This window comes from Akebia trifoliata, unplaced genomic scaffold, assembly GCF_017979445.1.
Source record: "Akebia trifoliata isolate Shusen 1 unplaced genomic scaffold, ASM1797944v1 Contig01383, whole genome shotgun sequence".
Lineage (NCBI taxonomy): Eukaryota > Viridiplantae > Streptophyta > Magnoliopsida > Ranunculales > Lardizabalaceae > Akebia > Akebia trifoliata.
Genome location: NW_028237686.1, coordinates 47,067 through 58,311, shown reverse-complemented (window position 1 = coordinate 58,311; position 11,245 = coordinate 47,067). Strand labels below are relative to the sequence as shown.

The 11,245-nt window shown below is 33.6% G+C and overlaps 1 pseudogene; it reads left to right on the top strand.

Annotated features, from left to right (window-relative positions):
- Window positions 1-269: 269 nt before the first annotated feature.
- On the top strand, window positions 270-9,518 carry LOC147380494 (putative serine/threonine-protein kinase PBL7; annotated as a pseudogene).
- Window positions 9,519-11,245: the final 1,727 nt, after the last annotated feature.

Sequence of the window (11,245 nt, the reverse complement as noted above, 5' to 3'; positions counted from 1 at the left end):
AGAAATAATAATTTATCATTTTCAGAATTAAAATAAATAATTTATTATTTGAATAAATTTTCAATTTTCAGTCTATGTTTCTATAAATCAGACAAAAATTTAGAGTAGTTGGGTGATTTTTGTTTGATTTTATAAGCTTTCTCAACCTCTAACGCGTGTTTAATTGGTTCTCTTCTTTGCAGATTGAGACTTAATTCTAAAAATATGCTACCGAAATAGCTCCTAATTAACCCCAATAGTAGATTTTCCAGGCCTCGATATACAACAATATGGACCGTCCTCCGACCAATAGTGTATTTGGCTTGAACCACTATATTCAGGATGAGCAAAATGCAAATAATCTTCCAACCAACAGTGGATTTGGCTTGAACCACCATATTGATCATCGGGAGCTCGACACATATATTAATCGTACGGCCAACAGTAATGGATTAGGTGCGACCCGCCTTCATATCCAAGAGCTAAACACATATAATGTTACAGCAAACTCTGGGTTTGATCACAATCACTATGTTTGGGAACACAACACATATAGTTTAAAGGTGAACAGTGGAGTTGACCTCAATCACTATGTTCAAGAAGACAACATGGCAGGTATGATTTCTTCATTTAGATTAATTTAGGCATACCAAGTCATGCCCATAATTTCGAATCTCAGTATAATTTAATGTCGCCTAGATCTCATTCATGGATGAGACCGCGCTATCTCAATTGAGGAAGAGACAACCAAGATATTGAAAAAAAAAAAAAAGTTAGAATTTAGAAATTAAGTTTATATGAGTTTGAGTCTTTGAGAAATAGAGAAGATAGGTATTTTTGCCTAAAAAGAAATCAAATTTGAAGAAATAGGGTTCTTGGATAGTGGTTGTTATGGAGGGTAATTAGGACATCATAGATTGGGGTTTAAGGGAAATGATGGGAGAGTGAAAAGAGGTTGGGATTGAAGGGTAATGATGAAAAAATTATGATTGAAGTGGTCTCTCTATCACACATACACAAACACACTATAAACAATTGAGCTAGGGAACTAGGGTACACTTTTTCCTAGAGATCAGTACTGATATTCTAGTGATTAAAACTCTTTTTCCTAGAGATGCAATTTTCTTAGGAATCCCTAACATCCTAATAACAGTCATGTTGATGGACAGCCTCAACAAAGATAAGTATCTTTACAACGGTTATGTTGAGGCAAAATGTAATGATGCTTTTAATTATCATGAAGAAATTTAAACTTATGTTCATGCTAGCGATTTACATATGCTTTAGATTAGTGACCGAGCCAGAAAGGAGTCAAGGGCGACAGTTGCCCCCTTTCATTTTTTTTTTTTTTTTTTGATAGGGTTAAATACCTTATAATTTGTTGATTAGTTGAGAATCAACACGGTCAAGTTATAGCATGCCCCCTTTGACATTGTTGTGAGTAGTACGCCACCTTTTAAAAACTTTTGGGTGATTTAGGCACTCCTTTGATAGAGAGAGCTTCTATTGGCACCCCAAATTAAACTTATTACACCCTAATTTCTTAAATTATTATTCCACTTTAATTAAATATTAAAATACACTATTCAAACATTACAAAAGTTGGGCTCAAGTTATTACTTTACCACTAGAAAGCATTATAATACATTAGACAATTGTTTACAATCATGAGTAGGCATATATAAAATCCTAAATCTAACAAAACAAAAATATAAACAAAAAAGAGAAAGGGAGTTTCTATTGGCACACAACTTTTACTTATTCTCAACCTATGACTTAATTTTTAATTTTTTAATTGGAGTGTAATAAGTAAAAGTTGGGGTGCCAATAACAACTCTCATATTAAAATGGTTAACATTTGAGATACCCCTGGTTTTCAAACTAATGACATGCCCCACTTTGACCTTGTTCTTCTTCTTTAGACTAATAAAAAACCCTAAACATCCTTTTTTTCAGCTTATAACAAAAAATTCATGATTTTTGTTCCTAAAACAAGATATATTCAAAGTCTTCTACATCTTAATAATTTTTCAGTAGTTTTGAGAGTTTTATTGTTGAGTATTCATGTGGAAGTCAATGGGAAAGGAAGAGGAAGAGAGAATAATGGGGTTTTGATTCTTGAAGTTATTTAACTTCAAATAAGTTTCTATCTTTTTTTTTGTTGTTGTTATTTTTATTTTTTATATTTTTTTTAAATGCTACAAAGGTTATGTGGTTACAATTTGTTTTTGGTTTCTTGCTCATACATAGACAAAAGAGCAAAAATTGATTCGCAGAACAGATTTTCCCAAGATGAGTTCTTCGCCATGTCAATCAGGTCCTTAAATTTGAGTAAAAATCTGAAATCAGCGACACTAAGAGGTTTGTAGTTTCATCTAATCTAAATCTCCACTTTTTCTTTGATTTTCAATTTTTTTTTATTGTATTTTATTTTGGATATTTGAATGCCTTTAGAGTTGTTCAGATGTTTGTTATTCTAATTACAATTAAAAACATTTGAGTTTTGTCCCCAAAAAAAAAGTCATCTTCAAGATCTAGAACCTCACCATTAAGTATAATTATAATTTGCCCCCTTACAAAAAAAATCCTAACTCCACCCCTGCTTTAGATCATATGTATCAAATGCACTAGTTCGGTACAAATGTGTGCAATTCATAGATTAATTTATTATTATTTTTTAATAATAAAATAAATAATTTTAAATAATAAGAAAAGATGTCTAAAGAAATATAGATAGAAAGATACAATTACCAAGTACTTCAAAGATTAGAATAAGTGTTTATCATTTAGAAATAAGTTAATTTTTTATTTATAAAAAGATTATAAAAAATTAATATAATTTTTAATAGTTCACATGCAACGTATGTGTATTTTACAGATAAAATTGAACGGATGTATATATATATATATATATATATATATATATATATATATATATATATATATATATATATGGGAAATGTTCAGCAACAAACATTTTGACAAACATTTTGGCAAAACATTTTTCAAAATATGGGTTAGAGGTTTTGGAATGGGCTGATTTTTGGTGAGGATGATCTCTACGGTGAGAAGATCATCATCACCAAAAATCAGCCCATTCCAAAACTTCTAACCCATCAAAAATGGTTTACAAAAAATGGACGGTCCACGAGTTTTCAACTTGTAAACATGGGGCTAGAAGTTTTGGAATAGGCTGATTTTTGGTGAGGATGATCTCCTCACCGTAGAGATCATCCTCACCAAAAATCAGCCCATTCCAAAACCTCTAACCCATGTTTTGAAAAATGTTTTGCCAAAATGTTTGCTAAAATGTTTGTTGCTGAAAGGGACCCTATATATATAGGGAAATGTTCAGCACCCTAAGTTTTACCACACACTTTAACAAACGTTTTTTGTCCCACATGGGTTAGAAGTTTTGGAATGGGCTGATTTTTGGTGAGGATGATCTCTATGATTAGAAGATCATCCTCCCCAAAAATCAGCCCATTCCAAAATGTTTAGCCCCATGTTTACACGTTAAAAAATCGTGGACCGTCCATTTTTTGTAAATCAATTTTGATGGGGTTAGAAGTTTTGGAATGAACTGATTTTTGGTGAGGATGATCTCCTCACCATAGAGATCATCCTCACCAAAAATCAGCTCATTCCGAAACTTCTAACCCATGTAAGACAAAACGCGTTTGTTAAAGTGTGTGGTAAAACTTAGGGTGCCGAACGGGACCCATATATATATATATATATATATGGGAAATATTCAGCACCAAACTTTTTGGCAAAACATTTTTCAAAACATGGGTTAGAAGTTTTGGAATGGGCTGATTTTTGGTGAGGATGATCTCTACGGTGAGGAGATCATCATCACCAAAAATCAGCACATTTCAAAATTTCTAACCCCATCAAAAATGGCTTACAAAAAATGGACAGTCCACGATTTTTTAACTTGTAAGCATGGGGTTAGAAGTTTTGGAATAGGCTGATTTTTGGTGAGGATGATCTCATCGTAAGGATCATCCTCACCAAAAATCAGCTCATTCCAAAACTTCTAACCCATGTAAGACAAAAATGATTGGCTAAAATGTTGGTCGAAATGTTTGTTGTTGAACGTGACCCTATATATATATGGGAAATGTTCAACACCCCAAGCTTTACCCTACACTTTAACAAACATGTTTTGTCCTACATGGGTTAGAAGTTTTGGAATGGGTTGATTTTTGGTGAGGATGATCTCTATGATTAGAAGATCATCCTCAAATGGGCTGTCAACGGGTTAGATTTTAGCCCAGTCAGCCCATTAGTGGATCAGGTTTGGACAGTGAAAGGTCCGTTCGATAACAGGCCCAATCCAAGTATAAAATACAACTATTTCTCTTCTATCCATATGGGATTAAAACTTGAAGAAGAAATTCAAATCTTTTTTTTTTCAATAGAAGTTTACTAAAAGAAAAACTCTCTCCCTTTCAAATCAATAAATTTTTATAGGTTTGTCCACAATCGACTCATGAGTTACTTTTTGTGTTTCTCAGCCCATGAGAAGAACATATTGCAATCGCCACCAGCTTCTCCTAAAGAATCTATTGCACTGTTTGGTGAGTAATTGCTTGCCTTAGCATATATGGAAGAGAATCATCGTCAAAGCCTTCCCTAAGTTTTGGTTGGCTGAAGAAACAATATTATATAGTAATGTATAGAACTTGGTCGGTCAAGTCGACTCAGTTGAATTTCACAATGACTCGGGCACAAACTCTATTGAATCAACTTGTCAAGTCTAATCATCGAAAAAAAAAAAAGAAAAAAAAAAGGGAAAGAAAGAACTGCCTAATTAGCAAAGAAAATAAAAAAGGGAAAGAAAGAACTGCCTAATTAGCAATATATATCGATCAAATTAATGGCTGGAATCATCAATAAAGAAAACCATCAAATCTAGCTAGTAAATATAAATCACTGTTAAAAAATCATTGAAAGATTTCTTTTCAATTGATGTGGGACTAAAACTTGAAAGAGGAAAATATGCAATCAATGAAAGATTCAAAAACTCAAATTTAACTTTCCTTGATAAAGCCTTAGGCTGTGTTTTGTTTGAGTGAAGTGGGGAGAAGAGAAGAGAAGAGGAGAAAATAAATGAGTTTCTCTTAAGTGTGGAGTGAAGAGAAAAGAATTGGAGAGAAGAGTAGAGAAAAACAAGTGAGTTTTCTTTCTCTCCAAAAGTGGAGAGAAAGCCTTTAAAATTTTTTATAATTCCAACTCTGTCCTTAGATCTCTTTTAAGATATTTTAAAATTTCAAAATTATCCCCAAATCTGTACTGTAAATCCAAATACGGTGGAGAGAAATGGAGTTTCTCTTCTCTTAAACAAGAGAGAACTTGTGACAACTTTAGAATTTTAAAATATCTTAAAAGAGATCTAGGGGCAGAGTTGGCATTATAAATACTTTGAAAGGATTTCTCTTCATTTCTCTCATCTTCTCTCCACTTTTGGAGAGAAAGAAAACCCATCTTTTTTTCTCTCCTCTTCTGTCCCCACTCAACAATCCAAACTGGAGAGAAACTCATTTATTTTCTCTTCTCTCCATTTCTCTCAATCCAAACACATCCTTATTCACTAAAAGACAACTCCAAGAAGAGGGAAATTTTTTTTCCCTTTCAAATCAAATAAAGTTTTATACTAAAATATCAGCATGTTGTAATTAAAATTGTAAAGGTTCAAATGGTGAGGTGAAGAAGAAAATTGTTTTTGATTTAATTTTTTAGTGTTGAGTTTATTCCCACCTCGGACACAAATTGCCTTGTCTCTCTTGTTATAAACTCCTGGGCCGTTCTACTCATTGCCAATTGGTTTTGAGTTTGACCCCCAAACTTATCATGGTAATAGAGCAGGTCTTCCTCTCCTCCACGTCACCCAGTTCATATCTCCATGTGCTTTGACCAAGTCCGGCCCACACATGTGGGGGCGTGTTGAGTTTAGTCTCACATTGGACACAAATTGCCTTATCTCTCTCTTTACAAGCTTTTGGGCCGTTGAAGATATAAAATCTTTATCAAATAGTTCAAAAAGAATTTATTGGTTTATCAAATCATAAGTTGCTTTTCATGTTTCTCAGACATGCAGTTTCCAACTTTTCCTACAAGATCCATTGCACCGCTAAGTGAGTAATTGGTTTGCTTATATGGATGAGAATAATCACCAAAGCCTTTTATAAATTTTTTTGGGTCAGCTGAAGAAATAATAATTTGATAACTTCTATTGGCATCCCTACTTTTACTTATTACACCCCAACTAAATTCGAAAAAAAAATAGGGTGAGAATATCAATCTCTAACTTTATCAAAGAAGTTAGTTCTGAATATTCTCTTCTCTATGACGAAGAGATATGTAGAGTGAAGAACATGAGATTCATATAATTGACGTTAACTTGTTCTTTTTGATGGATTATTGTCGATAGTGGCAAGTCATGACTTCTTTTTACCTTGTGCAAGTATTATGAAAAAATTTTGATATGGAAATCTTAGTTTCTTGTGTTAAGGATTTGTCTTAATTTTTAGTTAGGGACTGATAAATAATTTAACTATTTGGGGTGTGATAAGTAAAAGTCGGGGTGCCAATAGAATGTCTCAATATTTTTTCCATTGACTTTTTTTTTTTTTCCTTTCTACATTTGTCTTCTATTAATTCAATGTGTTCATATCTACTTTCACTATCCCATTAATCTATGTGTTTTGGTGCAAACACAAATCATATCTTTTATTAGATATGTAATTCTGAATCTAACTAACTATTCATTTTAATTCTCAAAACTTGAACAATGTGATCACAAGTTTTTCAAGTGATGATTTCGCAGGTTTGAAGTGTCTATCTCATAGGTTTTGCTATTTTTAGTAAGATAGTCACTTTAAACCTATGAAATTGTCATGTTAAACCTAAGAAATAATTACTTTAAAGGAAAATTTACCAAAACATGCATGACATATCGATTATTTACAAAAACCGAACACTATACATCACCTTTACCAAAATGGTAATTTATCATTTCGGTAAATATTTTATTTTACCAAAACAATAAAAATAGTAATTTCCATATTTTTGGTACTGAAAATACCCTTGTTGTCGGAAGGATACTTCTGACATGAGATCAGAATGCATGTTATAAAATGTTAGAAGGAACTTTCTGACATGAGATTAAAATGTATTTTATACAATATCAAAGGGATCCTTTTGACATGAGATCGAAATATATTTTATACAATGTCAGAAGGATGCATTCTAATCTCATGTCAGAAGGCTCCTTTTAACATTGTATAAAATATATTTTGATCTCATATTAGAAGGATTTTTCTGATAAAAAGAGTATATTCAATAGCCAAAATGTAGAAATGACTATTTGTACAGTTATGATAAAATAACATATTTACCAAAATAGTAAATTACCATTTTGGTAACTAAGATGTATAGTGCTCCGTTTTGGTAAATAAGTTTGAAAAGTTGTTCATTTTGATAAATTTCTCAACTTTAAAACCTCTGAATTTATTACAATTCACGTTTTGGTTATTAAAATGAACAGTAAGCCAGAATCGTAGATTCATCAAAAGTTCATCACGTTTTCGTAAATATTCCAAAAAAGTTTGATTTATATGTTTATTTGAGTGAGAAGAAATTTATTATATGAGAAAAGAGACTAGACTTATGTGGCTTTCTGTTTATTCCATTGTAGCAATTGGATTTGCCTACTTTAGTTTAATTTTCAAAGCTTAGTAGGCAACCATTTGTTTCTTTTCCCTAGTTTCATTCTTCTCAGTTTGTAAGGCTCTTGGATATGATCTTTCTTACTGGAATTGGCTATTAATAAGATCAATTTGATAAAATTATTGGGAATTAGTATGAAAGATATTAAATGTATTCAATGTTTTAAGAACTTAATGGAAATATTGCAGTGAAAAGATTCACCTTCAGTGAGGTCGCCTCAGCAACAAAGAATTTTCAACCAAAATGTGTATTGGAAGAAGGCAGGTTTGGAAGAGTCTACAAGGGGTATCTTGAGAATGGTGGGAAGGTAAATGAAGACTAAGCTACTATAAACTGAGACCACCTTTTTTTCTTCTGGAATAATTGAACGAAAATTAGGACTGATTTCGGTTCATATGACAGCTTGAACCTATTAAGCTACTTGACAGAAAAAGGGTTCCAAGGAAACAGAGAATTTCTTGTTGAAGTTTAATGTTAGGTCTTCTTCACCATCAAAATCTAGTTAATCTCATTGGATATTGTGCTGATGGAGATCAGAGGCTTTGGTTTATGAGTATATGCCATTTGGGTCTCTAGAAAAACATCTTCTAGGTATGTCAATTATACTAAATCTTTTGATTTCACGATATTCATCGAAGGGAACATTTTCTAAGTAATAATCTTCCTTCGAATTTTGAATAATTCAAAACACGCCACATATTTCAATACGTGTCTTATATTCGCTTGTAGATCTTGAACCGGACCAGAAGCCGTTAGGTTGGTATACAAGAATGAAAATAGCAGCAGGAGTTGCTAAAGGTCTGGAATATTTGCACAACAATGCCAATCCACCTGTTATACATAGTGATCTGAAATCGTCAAACATTTTGTTGGACGAAGGGTTCAATCCAAAACTCACTAATTTCGGGCTTGCCCATCTTGATCCTGCTGGAGAGAAGACTCTTCTATCATCAAGAGTGGTGGGGACATTTGGGTATTGTGCCCCGGAGTATGCACTAACAGGTCAGCTGACCATGAAATCAGATATTTATAGTTTTGGAGTTGTTTTACTAGAGCTAATCACAGGGCGAAAGGCCATCGACACCAAGAGGCCAATTATAGAACAAAATTTAATTTCTTGGGTAATTTTCTTCCTTGCTCTTTACTTTTCTGTTTCTCCTTGCTTGAATGTGAACCATCACAGATTTGATTTTCCATGAATTGGAATTTGAATAAAAGCTATTGTTCTATCTAAGTCCAACAATGCTTTCATTTCTAGTTTATATTCGAGTTGATTGAAACTGTGACTAAAAATCATTTCTTTATGGTGTCAATGTTGTTATTTTGTTAATTAAACAGGCACGACCACTTTTCAAGGACCGAAACAAGTTCCCTCAAATGGTAGATCCTCTTCTTGAAGGGGACTTCTCAATAAGAAGTTTGAATCAAGCGCTCGTTGTTGCAGCCATGTGTCTCCAAGAGGAAGTTACATTACGTCCCTTGATTAGTGATGTTGCAATTGCATTAAGTTTCCTTGCAGTGGCCCCAGCCGACGAGGGGGGCTCTGCGTCTCTTCCTGTTTTGTCTCTATCTTCATCAGATAAAATTTGAAGCAAAGCTAGATGAAGATAGCTCGGATGAATGCCAAAAAGTTGTTGCTGAAGCCATAGAATGGGATTCAAGTTCAAGCGAAGAAAACAACCGGAGATCCTGTTGGATATGGTGCAAATGAACTTTTGTAGTGCCTTGATGTCTTTTCAAATAATTACTTGTGAATTAAATGTTGAATACAACCTCTAATCAAAATTGAAGATGAATTGGGTTGAGGCGTGGATTAGGTAGTTCTCTTTAAGACATTGTTCGCCTCTACAAAAAGTTAATTGTAAGTAAAAACTCTGATGGTACGCCCGCAGGATACAACCCTACAATCTCATCTTCAATCCATGGTTTTTAGCATCACCTTAACTAACCCCTTATAGAAAACCTTGCTACAAAATTTTCAATGTCGTTTACTTGCTACAAAATTTTGTTATTGAGGTTTGAAGGCTGAAGTAGACAGATTCTTAAGTTAGAGGATGAAGGGAAAAAGTTTCACCCAAAATGTTAAGGATGCCTGGTTCTATGAACGAAAATCAGGAGTTTTTGGCTGCAACATGCAAGTTGAAGATGAGGGCATTTAAGTCATTTTCATGAGTCTATTAGAGTAGGCTGAGGTCAAGGGGGCTTGTCATCAATTTGATCAGATTTCAAATATCATTGTTTCAAAGCTGGCTTGAGTCAATAGAGCGTTGCTCTATCTCTCTATCTCAAATTCTTACTATTGATTCATATATTATATATATCCCCCCAAAACATGCACTAGCTAATTTCTGGGATAAATTCGTGAGGGTGATCCCCAAGGAGGAATTCAAGCTTAAGTCCTCTGCTTCCTAAGATGTGGTCTTTGCCATGTCGCTAACCCTTGGAGATTGATCTTTGTGTCATTACATTCCATTAATCTCACACATTCCTAATAATTGGGACTTATATCCTTAATTGCTAATCCTAATGTTACTTAATAATTCACTTTTAATACAATTGAACAATATGTGTAGGACTACTTAGACATAGGTAACCATCAACAAAGTAGTTTAACTCATCTTTACCTTCCCAACCTATCTCCATCTTTCTAAGAACTAGTCGATGAGAGAAATTTTTTGCTCACAAGAAACTCAATCCAGATCAACCAATGGCACAAAGTCATGTGTATTAATTAATTGCTTCCCTAACATGAGTAATTTCATAAAGAGTAGGGATCTAGAACGGTGTCCCTGGATACCCACGGCTTCGTGCTATTGGTTGGGATTGGTGAAATCCCGGGTTGACTTTCCTGTGAGCAAAAAACTTCTCTCTCAATAAATGGCATTACCCTCTTATCCTAACTTATCTCTATCTTTTCCAATTTCTGATTAATCCTTACATGAGGGGATAAAAGTAATTCTCGGTTTTTATTAGTTTTATTAAAGGGCATAGTAACAAAGTTCGGATTTGGTGAGGGTTTGATTTGGATAAATTCAGGAAAATTTCGGAGATCAAACAAAATATGTCTTTGGGTTTCTTACCAAAACCTATCATCTTCAACCTCTCCAAAATCCGTAGTCTTATTCTTGATGTTTGAATGTTGAAAAAATAAAATTTTAAAAGTGAAGGGTCAAAGAAAAATCCAGGTTTTTCTGGTTGTGAGAAGGAATATTGAGAGATAACAAGGGAGATTTTAGAGCAGCTGCTTCTTGGTTTTTCAATGTCATTGGAACCTATAATCTTGCGGATTTCGAACATTGGTTGAAGCATTGGAAACGTTGGTTCCTCAACATTCAAACGTTCTCATTGAATCAGATTCCTCCCCTCTAGTGAATGGTGCTAAAAAGTCCCTTGGAAGCTTGAGCCATGGCTGCATAGAATACGGAGTGCTCTATTTTCTCAGAACTAGAGAATTTGTCACGTTTGGAGAGAGGCAACGCTCTGGCAACATATGCAGTTGCAACCAAAACATCTAACTACTTCGAAGATT